A 14,884-nucleotide genomic window follows, 5' to 3' on the forward strand; every position below is an offset into this window, starting at 1 on the left:
AAATATTTCTGAGAAACACTCTAAGTTAAATAGAAATATAAGAACACATCTTTACATTATGAAAAATAGCTGTATCATAACAATAAAAATACCATCCAAAAACCTATTAACAGTAAACAAACCAAAAGCAATCCCATTAAAGTCTGAAGTTGCCCATTATCATCACTAATAGTTAACAATGCTTAACAATGGCCTAAACATTTTAGCTGATGCAACAAAATGCTAACCACAAATAATACCTATAGTTGTTAGAAGGGAGAAAACAGGATTATGAGAGGTCTCCTTGAGCATAGAGAGCTCAGACTTCAAGCCCAGAACAGCCTGGATTATACTCCAGGGCCTACTCCTCACTAGCCGCCACTCCATAGCATCAGAACTTCAGATAGTTACTTAACCTTAGTACCTCAGTTTACTCATTTGTAAAATTAGCATAGTAATAGTACATATGACTAGTGTGATTGTGAGGATAAAGGAGGTAATACAGTTGAAAAAAGAAACAAATGCCTGAGAAGTGTTTGCTATATTTGACACACACACACACACACACACACACATACACCCCACACAACCTTAGTTAAGTCATTTTCACTCATTTTGATTAATGATTTTTGTCCATAAAATGAAAATTGCCTTCTCAGCATTTATGGTGTCAAGAGTATGAAATAAAATGACATATATTTAAGTGATTTTTGATGTTATTGCATAATATAATTATAATAAACCATAATCACTAATTATAGTTTCATTATGAACTGTATCTATTACTGTAAAAAAAAAATAAATTTTCATATCTATCTCTGAAAGTATTCTAAAAGTGTAAAGAGAAACCAAAACTCAACTAAAAGATTTAAACTTTTAAAATTTAAAATTTGTACCTCAAGGACATGAACAGACACTTCTCAAAAGAAGACATACAAGCAGCCAACAAACATAAAAAAAATCAACATCACTAATCATCAGAGAAATGTAAATCGAAACCACAATGACATACCATCTCACACAGTCATAATAGCTATGATTAAGAAGTCAAAAAGTAACAGATACTGACGAGACTGAGGAGAAAGGGGAACGCTCATACAGTGCTGCTGGGAAAGTGTCTTATGTTAAGCCACTGTGGAAGGCAGTATGAAGATTTCTTAAAGAACTAAAAATAGAACTACCATTTAACCCAGCAATCCCATTACTGGGTATATACCCAAAGGGAAATAAATCATTCTACCAAAAAGACACATGCACTCATATGTTCATTGCAGCACTATTCACAATAGCAAAGACATAAAGACATGGAATCATCAATTGGTGCCCATCAATGGTGGATTACCTAAAGAAAATGTGGCACATATATATTATGGAATACTATGCAGCCTTAACAAAATCATATCCTCTGCAGCAATATGGATGCAGCCAGAATTCATTATCCTAAGCAAACTAACACAGAAACAGAAAACCAAATATTGCAAATTCCCACTTACAAATGGAAGCTAAATCTTGGGTTCCTGTGAACATAAAATTGGGAACCATAGACACTGGAGTCTCCAAAAGGAGGAAGAGAGGAAGGAGGGAGAGGGCTGAAAAACTTCCTATTGGGTACTATGTTCATTATCTGGGTGATGGAATCAATAAAAACCCAAACCTCAGCACTACGGAATACACCCTTGTAACAGACCTGCACATGTATTTCCTGTATCTAAAATAAAAAATAAATAAATAAATTGTGCCTCCAGGGTCCTTCTCTTTGTAAGGAACACACAAGAACAAATAAGGTGAGCATAAAGTAAAAAGAACCAAAGTTAGGAAAACACAAAAACAGAATGTAATAGAAATGTGTTATTCTATACTAACATTTAAGATTAATTCACCTTGTACCCATATGACAATATCCATTTAATAAACTGTGCATTATCATTTTTTAGACATAAGTATTATATAAATTGAAAGAAATTTATTTGAAAACATTTAGTGACTGAAGCTCAGAAGCTTAAATGGTGCCATTTTACTAAACCATGAAGAAATCATTGAAGCCTTTACAGCAACAAGGAAAACCCCAGGGAGCCTACTAACAATTTAGCACTGCCAATTCTTTTGGTAATGTTCATTTTACTTTTCATAGAGAAGTACAGAAAAGCTGTTCACTATAATTAAGACTTTAAAAACTGTAGACATGTAAAAAAATAATGTAAGGCTTGGTATACTATAGACATAATTTAGTATGTAATGCAAGTCTCACAACACAGCATCTAGGCCTCATGTTTTTTGAATTTACTGCCTAAAATAAGTATATTTTAAAGATCTTGGTAAATATATTTCACTGAGAAAGACTGTGACACCAAGGGAGAGCTTCTATCCTAAGATTTACAGATCCTATCTATGGGTTCCATGAATAGACTTCAGATGATGTCATTAATCTCTAACTGAAATTGATCATCTCTTGAATCCTTAAATTATGACTAGTCAGCAAACCACAATAATATGAGCAATACCTTTGAAATTTTCATTTTAGAAATTAATTCATATCATATTTTGGATATTATAGATATCATCAACTATGATTTATAATCATTAGAGTTTCAAAATTACTATTATTATTAAACATATGCCTAGATCTTCTTAAGTTTACTTATTACTATGGCACAAATTTGATTTCTTATGTTTTTGATCTTTGTTTCACAATAATTGATTTCCTGGGTAATGCTCTATATTTAAGTATATGTATTAAAAATATTAACAAACATTCTGAGGGGAAATGCACAAACTTCACCAGACTTCCAAATGGATTTATGGCATGGTGGTGATTCTTTAATGGGTCAACTGGGCTAGGATCAATTACATTTTCCAGAATCTTCTCCGTCTGATTCAGGCAGATTGGGCCACATACATTTTGTGAAATTTGAGGGAACAAGTGAAGCAACATCCATATTCCCTTTTATTTGGAAGGCCAGGCAGGGTCAACCACTGCCTGTGTAGGTCATACCTTCGCAGTTTATCTTCTGGCTGGCTTCATGGTGTGACACAGAAGCTGGACCTGCTACTATTATACCATTTCCTGTGACCCCTTCAGCTTCTCCCAGCTACACAAGTGTTTAGCTCTGTGATTATGGGCACTAGATTCTACCGTGGGACAGCTCTATAATCAAGGCAGAAAGCAGTGATAGGTGAGAGCTGACATGAGTTAGAAACCATTTGGTTCATTTCAGCTCATGCTTGCAGCTTACCACTTGCTCTTTCCCACTTCACACCCATCTAAAACAAAATTTCAGATTATCATAATACTAATCATAAGGCCATGACATTAGCTAATGTTTATTCTAGGTTTATTCTAATTTTTAAAGTAATTGTCGGCTGGTATTTTCTGGTTATGCAAATATATGTAGGTTAACTTCACTATATTTGTTTAGCTTTTCCTAAGTCTAATGGTTCCAGGACAGGTGTGTTAGGAAGACAACCCTGAAATAGAGAACAAAAAATTCAAGATCACCGGAAAGTATTCGCTTCAAAAGACAAGAGGAATTATTGAAGAGGAGCCCTAAAATGTCATGATTCCATTCAAGGAGATAGTTTAATTCTACTCTAGTTGAGTTCATGGTGTACTTCAGTCTTATTTCATGCTGTGACATTCAGTCTTACACTTCAGTCTTATTCTAGGATTGGTATTTTAAAAACTCTGTGTGATTTGTGTGTCACAATGCAAGTGATACAGCAGCATCACCAATAAATTGGTATGTATTCCCAACTATTTTAAGAAAGAATAAAGATCTTTTCATGATCTATTCAGTCACAGAAGAGAGATGTGCTCAGATCAAGGAGCCCTGAATGTGATGTGAAAGTTATTTTGGCTGTCTTCATGCAATGGTTAAAGGGCCGATCATCTACATTCGTAACTCTTGTCTGACCAACAACATGACTGGTAATGCATTTAGACACATGACCGTCTTGCCTTTAGATTAAAAATACGGAGGAACTGCTCATGCTAATTTAGAAAAGGGCCATGTAAATGCTCCAATTTTTCCCCCGTTGGCTCTAAAAAACATATAATTTTTGTCACCATTGCAAAGCAGAAAAGATGAACTTTTGCAGATTTATGATTTCAAATACAGTTAATGTTGAATTTGTGGGGAAAACCATTGAACCTCAGTTAAATGCATGTGTATGTTATCACCAAAATGTTTTGATTCACAATCTCTGCAAAATTTAACAGGATGATTGAAGTCGGTTTTCTCAGCTGCATAAACAAACAGTCTGACTTGTATGGGGTGCTTAATCCACAGGAGACCCAGACAATGTCAAAAATGGGATACAACCTGGAAAAGTCAGAATATTTCAGCAGATTGATATTTAGGTGCAATCATGCTACCATGTAAAGTTGTGAGAGTTATTTTCACTTATTTAATACGAGCAGGTTAGAATGTTAGCACTTTCAATGTTACAGAGATTTAAGGCTATGTGGAAAAATACTACGTCTGTCTATCTATACACTTTTTCATTTTCTATAATTGTATAGATTTCTTTGTCAAAACATCTTCCATTATATGGATAATGACCTCACTGAAATAAAAATCAGTTTGAGATAAGCTCTATTTCCTAGAAAAGTCTCCTTTGTTGCCTCAGATAAGTATTATATAAGCTACTGTAACAGGACTGATTACCTGAGGCATATTAGAAAGCAATGAAGCATAAAACTTCTTTTCAATATCAAATTCAAAGCAGGACAAAAGGTGAATTCACTAGTGCAAATGTTAAAACAAATGAAATAGAAAGTCACAGTTGTTAATTATGCTGGAGAAACAAATGAGAGTTCGTCACCCTTAAAAAAACCTTTTAAAATATATTATTCAAAAGAAAATTTTGTTAATATTGTTCTCTGAGGTCATAATATCAAAAATACATGTATAAATGCTTTTAAAAGCTGTGAAAATTGAGAACCTAATATGTTTTAATTTTGTTATATTTTCTATTACAGATGTAAAAGTTGCAAGTGATAATAATTATGAACAAGGAAGAAGAAATAAGGGTATCTCTTCTAATCAGGAAAGAAAACTGCCACAGTTCATGAGAAGGAATAAATAACATTCTGTCATTTTGGTAGCTGATGGTCTCTGTATTCATCTCTATTCCACATACGAATCTCTCTAACTGAAAAGAAACTGAATTTTCCTTTTAAAGACTTCTAATTTTTACACTTATTCATTCAAACTCATGTTATATAGCAAACATTTCCTCTTTAGAGGTGTTAAGAGCTTTATTCCAAATAACGAAACTTTCATAACTACCTAGTATAGAACATAGGTTAAAACAGTAGCAAGAAAAATGTGCACATTTTGCATAAATCTATTTAATAACCATGTTCACCTGGCAGATTAATTACAATGAAGTATCAAACTAATTAAGAGAGTCAACACAAGGTTTTACTTTTGATGGTATGCGGTATATCTCCAAGATCTGTCCAAACCTTCTCATAGACATACCCAACTTTTAGAAAGCCTTTTAGCATTCATTTAAACATTTAGAGTTCCTTCCTGACAAAAACAAATTTAATCCTGCACACAGGTACCTCAACTTCTGGTGATAAGTAGAATTACCAGCAATCTAGACTAAATAAGAATATGTGTTGTCTAAATGAACAAAGGCATAGCCTTCAACTTTCACAATGAAATGTCTTTGTTTTCAACATAGTTGATATCTACAGCATAGAGGTGCTTTTTCAGTCATGAATGAAAAATGCCTGCCTTTCACATTCTCATTAAAACCTCATTTATGAGTTGTCTGCCCTAAAACTCCTATTTTAAGCCTGCTGGAGGCAGTTGATATTCAAGATAATTGTCTAAGGAATAAGCTGCCAACCATTTACTCCTTAAGACTCTTCAGACTTTTTCCCTGTGTTTCCAGATAATCAGAATGCTGTCATAATCACTTTGGTTCCTGGAGTAATTGCATTTAAATTTTGTTCAAGGTGTCTATCAAAGGCTGATACAAGAAACAACCATAAGCAGAGGACCTTTCCTATAGTTTATAAAGTTGTATTGAGGATACAGGCTATTATGTTGTTTAAATGCATCAGCATCTTCATAAAACCTAAGGGAGAAAAATATTTCTCTTGATGAACTGCTATCCTTTCTTTTAGACAAGGAGAGTATAACAAATACAAAGCTATGTGCTGAAATGCTATAACTCTCTCCAACACGTTTGTTTTATTTTGATAGAACAATTATCTAATTTTGTACTTCCCTAGTTAGTGCCATTTGTCACAGATCAGTGGTTTTTCACTCACAGTATACATTTTTGTTATCAATCACCACAATTTTTAAATTGAATATTTAACAACATTAAACATATATAATGATATATGGAAAAGACATAGTGGTAAAATAGGTCTAAAATAGGTTATGGGATATTAATTTCCTTTCTTATTAACTTTTAAGACAGAGTCTCACTCTGTTGTTCAGATTAGAATGCAATAGTTTAATCTCGTCTCACTGCAAACTCTGCATCTTGGGCTCAAGCAGTCCTCCCCACTCTGCATCCCAAGCAGCTGAAACTACAGGCAAGTACCACCATGCTCTGCTAATTTTTGTAGTTTTAGTAGAAAAAGGGTTTCACCATGTTGCCCAGGCTGGTATCGAACTCCTGGGCTCAAATAATCCACCCATCTCTGCCCCTCAAAGTGCTTCGATTATAGGCATGAGCCATCATGCCTGGCCTGAGATACTAATTTCTATTTCTCTCAACATTCCAAGACTCCTGTTCATTCACTTAAAAATTCACTTTTAGATAATCTAGAAGTGCAGTAAGAGTATAAAAAGAAAAAGAATACAAATGAACCATTTGCTTTACTATCAAAATATCAATAATACAAAAAAAGAGAATAGGTTTGAGATTAAAAGTTGTAAAACGGGAAGCCATGGAAAATAAGTTCAGGATATTTCAAAAACTGGAAAATATCACTCCATGATTCATTCACACAAACTACCCCCTCCACCTCCTCCATCCTCTTTCTTAATTTTTATATTTCCATATATCAGTTCACTACATATTTTTCCAGTTATTCAGACTCTGAAATTTGACATAATCTTTGATTTCTCTTACCATTTTTTCTTATATCAATTTATCAGAAAGTGATAGAATACCATTTCACTGAACTCTCTTGTGACTATCCCTACCACTGAACAAAGTGTAGGCTGCCTAACATGGAATTAAAACTTTTTGTGGCTTAAAGCAAAAAGTCTTAGCATTGCTAAGACTTATCTCCTTAGCATTGCTCCCCACTATTAATAAAATTCTCTCTGATGAGGATTTAAATACCTTTAAAGCAGATATGTAACATTATATACAAAGTTGTTGTGGAAGTCAGGACCCTGAACGAAGGGACTGGCTGGAGCCACGGCAAAGAAACATAAATTGTGAAGATTTCATGGACGTTTATCAGTTCCCAAAATTAATACTTTTATAATTTCTTATGCTTGTCTTTACTGCAATTCTGAACATAAATTGTGAAGATTACATTTTAATATGGACATTTATCAGTTCCCAAAATTAATACTTTTATAATTTCTTATGCCTGTCTTTACTTTAATCTCTTAATCCTGTTATCTACATAAGCTGAGAATGTACGTCACCTCAGGACCACTATTGTACAAACTGATTGTGAAACGTTTGTTTGAACAACATGAAATCAGCACACATTGAAAAAGAAGAGAATAACAGCGATTTTCAGAGAACAAGGGAAGACAACCATAAGGTCTGACTGCCTACAGGGTTGGGCAGAATAGAGCCATATTTTTCTTCTTGCAGAGAGCCTATAAATGGATGTGCAAGTAAGGAAGATATCGCTGAATTTTTTTCCCAGCAAGGAATATTAATAATTAATACCCTGGGGAAGGAATGCATTCCTTGGGGGGAGGTATATAAACGGCCGCTCTGGGAGTGTCTGTCTTATGAGGTTGAGATAAGGACTGAAATATGCCCCTGTCTCCTGCAGTACCCTCAGGCTTATTAGGGTGGGGAAGAAACCCCACCCTGGTGAATTTGAGGTCAGACCATTTCTCTGCTCTCGAATCCTGTTTTCTATGGTTTAAGATGTTTATCAAGACAATATGTGCACAGCTGAACATAGACCCTTATCAGGAGTTTTTTATTTTGCCCTTTGCCTTGTGATCTTTATTGGCCTCAGAAGCACGTGATTTTTTTCTTCTTTTTTGCCCTTTGAAGCATGTGATCTTTGTGTCCCACTCCCTATTCATACACCCCCTCCCCTTTTCAAGTCCTTAATAAAAACCTGCTGGTTTTGCAGCTCAGGTGAGCATCACGGCCCTACCGATATGTGATGTCACCCCCAGAGGCCCAGTTGTAAAATTCCTCTCTTTGTACTCTTTCTATTTCTCAGCTGGCTGACACTTAGGGAAAATAGAAAGAACCTATGTTGAAATATTGGGGGCAGATTTCCCTGATACTAAGTAAATTTTTAAGTCAAGCCTGCTGTTCTTATTTTATTCTATTTGTAATAACGATTTTTTACTAAGCTTTATCTGTATGTTATGTTCAAAATTTAATAGCATTATTCTCTGAATGACTTCATTCATTCATTGATTTTTCTTTTTTTTCTACATTCCTTTGAATACACACATGACATGCAAAGGATCAGTTTAAGGTGTTGTGAAAGAGCAAGACTCATAACATAGTCTGCACTTATAACTAACTGCAATCCCACATTTAATTTTTATATAAATGGATTTTCTCCACAATGAGATTATAGCAATTTAGAAGCAGTGGTCATATTTTGCACTTCTATTCCTCACAGTTTTTGGCAGAAATATTCATTTGATTGAATTTCTTAAATTAAAAAAAAAAAAAAACTTGGAAAAATATAATGTTAATTTTATCTCCACAAAGTTTCTGAAAAAACAAAGTCTATAAAATAACTAGCATTATCACCAGAAAGTAGAATTATTTCTAAGCTAAAATTGCTAATTTAAAATACAAGAAAAATAGTCTCTTTTCATAGGTATTACCTTATGAAGTATAATCCTCTCTTAAGAGAATGGAAATAATGGGCTGCATAAGATAGCTGTGATTTTTAAAACCTGTTTGTTAAAACATGTGTTTAAATCTATTCTAGCGAGAGGAAATTAGTTCAGCTCCCAGAGCAATTCCCATTCCAAAAGCAAGGGGTCTATTTTGATCATCTCTTAAACCTTTAGAGAGAACTGTACTAATTCTCCATCGAAAACTGGACAATTATTTGACTGGGACCATTGTTGAGGGTGAGATGCTTTGTTAAACCAGTTACTCTCTCCTATGTATGGTTCCAGAAAAGCAAAGCCACTGTTGTTTGAAGGGATAAAGCTAGTGACCTATTTACAGAATGTAAAACAGTAACTAATTTCTGATCATATAATCCTAGGTTTAAAAGATTTCATGTTGGATTAATGAGCACTTTCGTCCCCCAGACAGTCCAAGATAAGATCTATTTTACTTTAAAGGTTTCTCAAAAGAAGGGATTTTCAAAGTGCTATCTTCAGTTATTCCTGTGCTTAAAAACTCTCACAGCTTGAAAATCTACACTAATAACAGTCCAGGTTTATTATACGTCTTAAAAAATAATTACAAAATAAAGAATTGGTCACCTTTTCTATAAGATCTCTTCATATATAGTACATGAAGAATAATAATTATCTCACTATGTTTTCCTTTTCAAATGCAAGTATTCTATTTCCTTAAATTTTTTATCAGAGACATGATTACTGAGAATTCTTCACCATAATTTTTATTTCTCCTTGCACCTTTCCCACATATTCCAGATTCTTTATTAGCTGACTCAACCACAAGCATTCAGAGTAATCAAGAAGAGCGTGACCAAAGCAAGAAAACATTTCTTCTTGACTTTTAAAAATCATTCCTGGATTTTACTAATCTAAGCTCTAATAACACCTCCATGATACCCAACTTGGGTTTCTCAGACCTGTAGAGAGTGAATGTAGTAAAGAAGAAACAGAAGACTTGTTGTGAAATCCTAATGATCTATACAACAAATCCCTGTGACAAGAGTTTACCTACATAACAAACCTTCATGTGTACTGCTGAACCTAAAGTAAAAGTAAAAAAAAAAAAAAAAAAAATAGAAAATGTAAATTCACCCCTGATAGAACTGCACAGGTCATACGCAACACCAAATCTCTTTGCCATTGTTCACACTTAGGAGCTGATATATGGACACATTCAACAGAAGTTTCCTATTAATGTAAAATTGTTGAAAGTTCTAATGTTGTTATTTGAAAATTTTAAAAAACCTATTGGAATTGAAGAGATACATACATACATAGGTAGCTAAATGATTACTTATTTTAAAAATTGAGAATTGATTATTTTTATTAAATGAGGTTTCTTTTTAGGGGAAAAACTCGATTATTTCCTTGGGGAAAAATAATAATGTAAATGGATAGAATTTGAAACAAAATGAAACCACTGGGGCACCATTTAATTTTAAGATAATTATATTTATTTATTTATTTATTTATTTACTTACTTATTTTTGAGATGGAGTCTCGCTCTGTGGCCCAGACTGGAGTGCAGTGGCACAATCTCGGCTCACTGCAAGCTCTGCCTCCCGGGTTCATGCCATTCTCCTGCCTCAGCCTCCTAAGTAGCTGGGACTACAGGTGCCTGCCACCATGCCCAGCTAATTTTTTGTATTTTTAGTAGAGACGGGGTTTCACCGTGTTAGCCAGGATGGTCTCGATCTCCTGACCTCATGATCTGCCCGCCTTGGCCTCCCAAAGTGCTGGGATTACAGGCATGAGCCACCGTGCCTGGCCAAGATAATTATTTTTTGTAAATCTCCTACATAATCTTTATTTTTGCTTCACAATATATGTTAAAATTTGTCTTTCCAAAGTTTTCCCTTTTTATGTGATTCCTCACCAATTTCAAGATATTTTTGAACTAATTTATGCCCTCGGAATTACTGGAAAAGTTTCTAAAATCTGTTCTAACTCTTAAGTGTGTTCTTTACGTTACCATACGCAGCACTTAAGTTGTTCAAAATACTGGGATAATAAAAATTCCCTGATGAAGGGCACTTGTAATGACTATTATGCCACTGAATTCAGAAATTTAGACTCTTTTTTTCCATCTAGTCGATCCCTCCATTCATTTACTATAAGGGGATACAGCCATGTTTTTTTTCTGTTGTGAAAAAAATCTGCTTGAATGAAAAAAAAAAAAAAAAAAGCTGCAAGTGTCAAAATAAATAACCTGTAATACAGGTCTCTTAACCTACTGTGTCTGTCATAGAAAACTACTTATGGGCAAACGGACTATTTTATCTCAATATCAGAAGGCAGTTTGCAAAGGAGGGGAAAATCTATTTGCTTTATATTGTGTTTCAGAAACTGAAATAGCAAAATTTCAACTTTGAGATACTGAGAAGGATTATAAATTTGAACGTTCAGGAAACATTCAATTTAATGTCATTCATGATTTTCTGCACAATAGCCTTTGGTTGCTCTGGGTCATGTGAAATAAATAAGTGTTATATTCTAATCCATCTAAATCATATAGTGCAAAAAAGAAGTTATAGCCTAATACATCGAAATCATATAGTACATATCTCATCATGATGAATATGATAATCCTTGAATGTATAATCTAAGTATTAGTAACAAGATAAAATTACTCTATATCCTAAAGATGGTCAGTATTTAGCTACTTTCATAAAGCCAGTTTCCACTGGTAAAATCAAATGTATTTGTTCACTGAAATGGAGGTACTAAAATTACCAATATTTTTGCCAAGGTCAAGTCAGCATTACTGATAGCACTGCCCTTTTACCAAATGATAAGATTCGTATCACAAGCCATTAAAATATTGCCCAATAGATACAAGGAAACAGAATTAATCTAAAAAAGAAATGTCTTTTCATTATTCATTGAAACTGAATAAAACTAAGCTAAAACAAAGTTTGAAAAAAATAAAATCAATTAAGCCTTCCATTAAAACAAAATTAGACTCTAATTCCAAATGAGAAAAGGGATTTTCTACAGCAGAAAGTGTTCTTTATTTAAAGAATAAAGATAAAAATAGATGAACTTACAAAATACAGCAGTCTTGTTTAATCACAGCAGGACAGTTGAGTATATTCTCTCAGAGTTCTTTTGGGGTACATTTCCTGAAAACAAAAATTAATGTTAAGGCTAAGCTTAAAAATAACCATAAGGAAACTATGTTTTTTTAATGGAAAGATCACACAAATATTGTAGAAATTTGGGGCCTATGTAAGTAGTCTTTAAAATATAATATAATACTGTTCTTAATTTCATTTCTGCCAATATTCAGATCATGTGAAAGAATTTATATAGATTTCTATATGGTTACAAAATATCTACATACTTCATAATAAGAAATAAACTGAAGTTTTATTTTCTAATAGAGAATTTCAAAATAATCTCTTCTGGCATAAGATAAGAAGGGTTGTTTGTGCCATTTATGTGCTGCCAAACAATGTAAGACACTCAGGAACCTCTCCAAAGACAGAGGCAAAATTTTAAAAGTCAAACTAGAATATGTGGTTTCAATTTGATCCAGTTGTTTGATAAAAATACAGTCTGAATTTGCCTCAATGTTTTGAACATAATGAGGATGAATAAAAGGATGCGGTGATTGAAGGATCAGCAACAGTTTCACTTTTGGATCCTTATGAAATCTAAGCAGCACATCAGGGGGAAATATCTGCAAGTCATGTACTTCACTACCTCTGTTATCCCTCTGTATGAAACAACGCCAACTATTTTATCTCTTGTTTTAGGATCCACTTCAATAGAAGACATACGTGGCTACAATACTAAATTGCCTTTGTTTAGCTGAAAGGGCTAAGGATACAATTGTGTATATAATAAGCTGGCATCTATATCTTATAATCTCTCTATATTCTTTTTTTGTATGTAGGATGATCACAAGAAGGTATCTTAACAAACTAAAGTAATAGCGGATACTATTGATCATTTTTTCAAAGAATGTATACAGTAGCATTGTAGTTGCAGAGAAAATATGACATTTTCATATCAAAGTTGTATCTGCTTATGAAGTCAATGTACATAACACTAAAGCAGAAATTGTATAATAATTGTTTAAAATGAGCTTGATCATGGAATTAATAAGTTGATATATAAAAGTCAACTGCTGACACTGGGAACACACTGTAACCACATAAGGTGAGAAAACTAAATTCAAACTATATACAACACATTAAAAATCAGATCAGTTAGAGAAACAACAAAAACAACAAAATATTTCTACAAGAAAAGAATACATTGCATAGAACCTTAAAAATTTCCATTAACTTTTAGATGATTATCAACTCAATTTTTTAAATGGGTCATTGTTATTATTTCCATTTCCACTGTTTTTAATAAATTATGTATTATAATTTTTGAACAAATTATGTATTTTCAAATTCTGAAAATAAGATATTACCAATCAAATACCCATTAAACAATTGCAAATAAATTTGACAAATTAAATTAAATTATGTTGTCATTGGTTAGATGAAAGAGATTAGGATTACGTATTCTACTGCTTCATGATTTTAGGTTCTCCACATGGCCTTTTGAAAGCTTAATAACTTGATGCTTTCTCTCTACATAACTACCTTTCTAACATTTACGTCCTTTTGTGTAATATGGCATGAAAGACAATAAAGAAAGAGAGAAAGAAAGGAAAAGAGAGAGGGAAGGAGAGATAAAGAGAAAGAGGAAAGAAAGATGCATACTTATGTATATGGGGAAAGGAGGGACCTCTAAACTGTGGTCAGCACTGGCGTTCTTACATATTTGGGCATTTGGTGAGATAGGTGCCAGAAATCTCTTTGTATGAATGACTTAGGTGAATCATGAGAAAAATCTAATAAATAATTGTATAGGTACATCTATCCCAGAAATAAATTATTCAGGGAGGGATGGGGGGATGTCAAAATTTAAGCAACAGATGGTGCATAACCATTAGACATGAGATTTATCTTTCAACACAATCTCCCTTGACTCACTGCATATTCTTTTGGAAAGAACAAGAACGTAAGTAAAAAGTGAAATACTGGACTGCTTTGGTTATTCAAATAGAGCATAACACTTCTCAGGGTGACCCACTCATTTTAAACATCATTTTAATTTTTATATAAAAACCATAACTGTTTAACCCCAAAGTAGGAGACTTGCATGCTTATTAAAACAAACTTTCCAGTAGAGGGGATAAAGCATTCCATTATAATAGGGACATTATACATTATTCCACTGGGGCTTATAACGGAGGGACAAATTGGTAAACTAAATATTTGTGAATCGAAAACCAGTGTTGATTTAATAACATATATGATAACCTTGGCTTCTGAACAAGTAGCTGAGCTTCAAAAAATATGTTTATCTACCTGGCAGTCAATTTATCTATCCATATATCAATAAATCAAATGATTAATCAATCAATCAATCTGCTGTTATATGTATGTACACATATATGTATATATATTCATAAAAATAAAAACATCTCTCATTGAACTTAATGCACTGGTTATATTTCATATATTTTTATTGCAATTCACATTATTTTCTTATTGTTTATTGTAACATTAAGGGTTTTCTGAGTTCCCTGTTTAAGTAAAAGATGCTTCCAGTATGATACAAATTACATGAATGCAATTAGCAATTACCCATTAATAATTCAAAACTAAGTATTAATGAAGGCTTAACGATCTTTATATAATGATCCATTCTTTAAATGACAGTAATTGTTAATATTTAGTGCAGAAATTTAATCAGTATAAAATTAAATGCTGTGCTAAAATTTGCTTTTTCCCAGTATAAAAGTATTATGTCATATTATGTTATATTTTGCTATTTTTCCTACG

The 14,884-nt window shown here is 33.1% G+C and overlaps 1 protein-coding gene across 1 annotated transcript in view; it reads right to left on the bottom strand.

Annotated features, from left to right (window-relative positions):
* The window catches only part of MARCHF1 (membrane associated ring-CH-type finger 1), an 867,095-nt gene that overhangs the window by 575,807 nt on the left and 276,404 nt on the right, over positions 1–14,884 (bottom strand). Inside the window, exon 2 of the mRNA XM_033215596.1 lies at positions 12,083–12,157. The gene's annotated coding sequence lies outside the window, so the exon portion shown is untranslated. The remainder of the gene's footprint in view (positions 1–12,082; positions 12,158–14,884) is intronic.

The sequence above is a fragment of the Trachypithecus francoisi genome, unplaced genomic scaffold, assembly GCF_009764315.1.
Source record: "Trachypithecus francoisi isolate TF-2019V2 unplaced genomic scaffold, Tfra_2.0 Lachesis_group1, whole genome shotgun sequence".
Classification (NCBI taxonomy): domain Eukaryota; kingdom Metazoa; phylum Chordata; class Mammalia; order Primates; family Cercopithecidae; genus Trachypithecus; species Trachypithecus francoisi.